Consider the following 6,441-nt stretch of genomic DNA (forward strand, 5'->3'; position numbering starts at 1 on the left):
TATTGGGCCATGTCATCCGAGTGGTTACTTACTTAGTATTTACAAAACCTTGGCTATATAGCAAATCATAAGGTTTGATTTGGCTATTTTGCTAATTTAACCTTTTATATTTCAATTAGTAGATGAGACCATATGTATCATTATGTTTATTTAAAGAATCGCATTGCGATACTGATTTTTATTAAGTCAACCCGTTATAGATCATGAGTAATACAGCTGGAAACGACCAACATCAGAGAAGAATTAAAAGAAATAGTGAAATAACAACGTTTCATACAGCTGGATATATGAAATATTAAAATAGACATTTTAGGCTCAAATTCATAGGCTTTCTAAACTGACACGCCCATTTTCCCACTTATAATACAAAAGTATATAGATTAGATCTATCAGCGGCATGTAACACTTTTTTTTTTACAAAACATTGAACCAAGACGAGTATTGGAAGATGAAATGTAAATTTACAAGCTCAACTCAAATAATAAAAAAGAAGAGACATATAACCATGGATGCAAAATAATCACCCCACGCTCTAGCAATATAACTAAATTTAAAACGTTGAAATTAAAATTTGATCAATGTTTCAAAAAAAATTGAATATAGTCTGGATCAATTTTTTGGGGAATATGAGTCAAAGCAATAACGAGAATATTTCTATTAGATCTGCCGATTATGTTATGGTCGGAGCCTTACTCATGGTGGCCTTGTCGAATTGGAGGAAGATGTGTAGGTATTATTGCGGGTTAATTTATTGGGAAAACATTTTTATTAATTACAATCCTTTTTTTATGAGAATACCATTTCTTTAACCGTTGCCGCATTTTTGCATGTGAATATTTTTATAAAGAAAAAAAAAATTTGCGTGATATTTATAATCTCATAAAACGAGAAATACATCCATAAATACAAGATCGTTATTAAATTTTAGTTTAACTCCCTTGCCATTAATTCTTCTCTCCGTCAACAAAAACCCAAAAACATCAAAGAAAAAAAATCGAGACGAAACCAAGGAAAAAAATCCCACAAAAGAGGTTGAGGACGCCAACCTATAAAACAATTATTCACCACTATTAAATGCGTTGTTTTGAATACGAACCAAAAAAATCATGAACTTAAAAACTTATTAATAATTATCAACGATTATTAGTTGCGCAGTTCTAAAATCAAACCGGAATATCATATACTCGTAAACTTATGAACAATTAGTACCGATTATTTACCGCGCACGACTATACAACAGAGAGAAATCCAATACATGAAGCTCAAAAAATTAAGAGAGAATATAACAAAACTAAATGAGAGAGAGAAGGAAGATTAGAAACATTTATTGAAAGATAAATTTAAGGAATTTAAAGTCAACAACGTTATTGTTAATTTTAAAAATAAAATTACCAAATATTATTTGAATTAAATACAAGTCCAAATATGTAATTGAGATTGAAATCTTTGTGGGATTGCCACGTAAGGTAAAATGGATATTGTTAAACGATTCCTAAAAAAATTGTTTTTTTGAATTCCCAACGTTTTACGTAGCTTAGTTTATGATTAACAACTTTATTTTCCAATTAAACTCTAGCATAAAAAATCATATATACAAGGATTTAAAGTGGGAGGAAAATATTGATAGAAAATAATTTAAAATTTGTAAACAAATGTGTAAGAAAAATATAATTATATTTAATATATATCAAAAAATTGTTAGGTTAAAATATAAACTTTAAAGGGTGAAGAGATTTAATTTTCTGAAAATTCAGAGAATGCTGTACTACTGCATGTAAATACATATTTTTACTTATTACCAAATAATTACAGCATTAAATAAAAGGAAATAAGTTAGGGAAAATATCAACAACATCCCTTCAGTTTAATCGAAATGCGCGATTTATACCCTCAGTTTTTAGAAATATCAGACATATCATTTCAGTTTAATATAAATGACATATATCTCCCCTAAAAATGTTACATTTCAAATACCACCATTTTCGTTTATTTTTTTACAAAAAAAATTTGACTTCTCCAAAATACCCTTAATGAAATAATTTTTTATTTTCTATTTTATATATAAAAAAATTGAATTAAAATTTTTTTTATATAAAAAGTTAAGGATTTTTATTTATAAGAGAAGTTTTAATTTTTTTTAATAAAATAATAAATAAATATTTATTCTATTAAGAGTATTTTAGAGAATTTAAATTATTTTTTGTAAAAAAATAAATGAAAAAGGTGGTATTTGAAATATAACACATTTTTAAGGGAGATATATGTCATTTATATTAAACTGAAATGATATGTCTGATATTTCTAAAAAATAAGAGTATAAATCGCGCATTTCGATTAAACTGATACTGATACCGTTGATATTTTCCTTATAAGTTACGCTCTCTTTCTTACAGTGGCAACTGGCAACAGATAAATAATATTAGTTTTCAAACACCACTCGTGCACATGTGAATCTAAATATACATTTTATAAACTAACTCTCTCTCTCTCTCTCTCTTTCTTTTAGATTGTTCCTTTTAGCTCAAATGATATGCTACAGTGATTGTTGCCTTCAGGCATCCACCATCCACATACAGCTAGAGATTCTTAAATATCACAAAAAAATTAAAAAAAGAAAAAGAAATACACAAAAAAAATTAAAAATAATACTTGACATACTGTTCCTGGGCTGCGGCAATTTTATTGTCCACTTCGTTTTTATATATCTTATTTAATAACAGAGAATAAAAATATTGAATGCGAATTTAATTGATTCAATATTTTAATCTGTTCTCAAAAAAAAATTATTAATCCATGATCAAATAATAATGAGTTACTATTATATTATTATTTTCATGGTAAATAAATATACACATACGTGCAAGCATGCATGCACGTGAATATGGCCTCTTTAAGTAGTGGATTAGCTGACTTGATAATAAGTACTAAAGTTTTAATTAAGAGGGTATGGTTATGTGTCACGCCGAGACAACAAAAGTAAGAAAAAAAAAAAGATTATATGCTAATAAATAGCTATTGAAAAAATTGTATGAAATATATATATATATATATATATATATATATATATATATATATATAAATGAGAGCTAGAGTTTACTGTTCATATAGACTCATTTTACTGTTGAGACTACAGTGATTGGGCGATTTTGCCATTCAAATTACATACAATTTACAAGTCGGCCACTTTTATTAAAAGGTCCCAAACAAAAAAAAAAAAATTACATTTCTACCAACATATGATGAGTTTTCCAGAAATTTCCTGAAATATTCTTGAAATTAACATCCTGAGATCACGAGTTCTCTAGAAATTTCCTAGAATAGTCTTGAAATTAATGACGTTTCCAAACTCTACATTTAGAAATAATAATATTAATAAATATACTGACAAATTTACTATTTCTTGGAATAGACTCAGTTTACTATTCATGTCAAAGTGTAATGACAAATTTGTCCTTTAGTTTTAAGATATTAACAAAAATACTGATAGTCATCATTAATCTAAGTCTAACAACATGTAATCTTTCTAGATAATAGTACAATAATAGTCATCATTATATCTAACAACAATGAATGCAATTTTTTTTTATTTGAACTAGATACTTCTAGATAGTATAATCATCATCATTGGATATTAGAGTATATATCTGAGTGATTCTGAGCCATTGGATTAAAGTAAGGTTGTTGTATAATCAATTGTTCAGAATCAATCTTAGTTTTGTATTTAATATACACTCAACCAATCTGTTGAGTCAATTGAATGAGATTGCAACATATTCAACCAATCACTCTCTCTCTCTCTCTCTCTCTCTCTCTCTCTCTCATCTTATTGATCTGAGATCTCAATCCCAAGCTCTCTGAGCTTCTTCATGGTATCAGAGCTCGTTCAACTCAAGCCCTAAGTCCTCGTCAATGGCGAATCCTCCGGCATCTCAAGCTACCCAGTCAAGCTCGCCGGAAAATAGGGAACGAATGTACCAGAATTACGTTCCTCACGTGAATCCACTCAATCTGAAGCTGGATTGCAACAACTTCCAATTTTGGACCTCGCAAGTTCTCTCCACCACCAGAGCTCATGGCCTGGACGATTTCTTGCTAGGTACACTCACTTGTCCTCCTCAATTTCTGGAATCTGTTGCCACGAATGGTGAAACCACTCAAAGATCGAACTTAGAGCACGTCCTATGGATGAGGCACGATCAATTCGTCCTGAGGTGGTTGTTCCAATCGATCTCCGAATCGATGCTAGGACACGTCAATCGGTGCAAAACGTCGTCCGAAGTATGGTCAACGCTCAAGCAGATCTTCGGAACTGCCTCAAAAGCACGAACTCTGCAACTCAGATTCTCTCTCCAAACGATGAAGAAATGAAATCAGAGCGTGGACGAATACATCCTCAAGATGAAGAATGTCGCTGATTCACTCAGCTCCGTTGGATCGTCGGTGTCCGATGACGATTTGGTGCTCTACGTTCTTGGAGGCCTCGGTTCTGAGTACGAGTCCGCCGTCGTGAATCTGACAAGCAGACCTGACAATTCGTCTCTGCAAGAAGTTCAGTTTGCACTTCAATCTCAGGAAATGAGAATTGAAAGCCAAAACTCTATGAGTCTTAATGACTCATTCTCGTCTCCGATGGCTCACTTCTCTCAAAGAGGTGGTCGTGGAAATCAAAGCAACGGTGGAAGAAACTCTCAATCACGAGGACGCGGACGTGGAGGTCATGGAGGAGGACGCAACAACAACAATCAACCGACTTGCCAAATATGTGGCCGCGTTGGACACCTCGCAATCAAGTGCTTCAATCGGTTTGATCCGTATTTTCAACCGAGCACGAACCAGGGAAGCAACACCAACAACAACAGTCAAGGAAATAGAGGTGGAGCTCAAGCCTATGTCTCAGCCAATCAGGATCAGAGTCATGATTCAGGCTGGTATCTCGACAGCGGAGCCACAAAACCACGTCACGGCGGACCTGAACAACCTCAACATCCACCAGGATGGGAAAAGACAAACTGACCGTCGGTAATGGCTCTAAACTTCCAATCGTACATATTGGTGATACGAATTTACATACAAACGACATAGAGCTTGGGATTGAGATCTTTGATCAAGAAGATGAGAGAGAGAATCGAAGAGTGATTGGTTGAATATGTTGCAATCTCATTCAACTGACTCAACTGATTGGTTGATTATATATTAAATACAAGACTAAGATTGAGTCTGAATCATTGATTATACAACAACCTTACTTTAATCCAATGGCTCAGAATCACTCAGATATACACTCTAATATTGGATATAAATTAAAAAAAATTAAATCTAGATATTTGTAGATGATCTACATGCCCTTTATTTGAACTAACTTCTAAATAATAGTATAATCATCATTATTGGATAACAATTAAAAATTTTAAATCTAAATATTTCTAGATAATTTTCATCTTCATGCCACTATAAGTAGGCTCCTTTTTTTTTCTTTTTTTTTTGCAAACTTTTAGCTAACATAAAGCTCTTCATCATGTCTTTGTTTCAATCATTGGCCATTTTTGCACAAAAACTAAATAACTACTTTTATCATCTTCTTTTTGTGTTGCATTTTGACGTTTTAAGTATGTATGCTAATGTTAAGCAACCATCAAATGAGCAATTATGAAATAAATTCATAGTAAATGTGAATGTTGCTTGTATATATTATAAAGAAGAGTGCGAGGGAGTGAGTGAGAGGCCAGCAAGGCAAATGATACAGCTCATTCTGCTCTTGTTTGCCAGGCTCATCAATAACATATGGAATATATAAATATACTTTTACGTACACACACACATCTTACATATATAATTATTTTACAATTTGCATAATTCAAGGCATATAATAAATATATACAAGATCCCCTGGATCCCATATCCTTCAACCGAAGTGAGTTAATCTTACGTTGGTTTTTTTCATCTTGATATTTGTCTATGAAAAAAAGTCATTTTCTGCTTACATTATTTAGCATCTAAGAAATAAACTTCCATTTCCATTTTTGGTATATAGAAGAAGGGACAAGTTTGTGATTAACAATAAATAGATAGAATCTTGGTAAAGAGGTGGTTAACTAATTTCTAAAACACAAGAGAGACAACATCTGTCCATGATTGCCCATTAAAGGTTTGACTAATTACAAAAGTAATTTGACGTTTAATAATAAGTGACGTTTTCACAGCTACAGCTCAATTTGATCTGATTTCCTTAGAATTCTGTGGAAAATGCTTGCATACACATTTTTATCAAAGCTACATTATAACACACACGCTTATAGGAAAACTGGATTACGAGTTGGTTGATTATTTGTGTTACGAAAATAGCCTTGTAGAAACCGGTTTCAGAGATTTCTTGGATTGCAAGCTATTGTTGACCTAGTTTGATAACTTACTCTATCCTTTAGAGATTGCTCAACTATCAAA

This window comes from Urtica dioica, chromosome 9 (genome assembly GCF_054948205.1).
Source record: "Urtica dioica subsp. dioica isolate 48M chromosome 9, U.dioica_male_clone48M_v1_H2, whole genome shotgun sequence".
Lineage (NCBI taxonomy): Eukaryota > Viridiplantae > Streptophyta > Magnoliopsida > Rosales > Urticaceae > Urtica > Urtica dioica.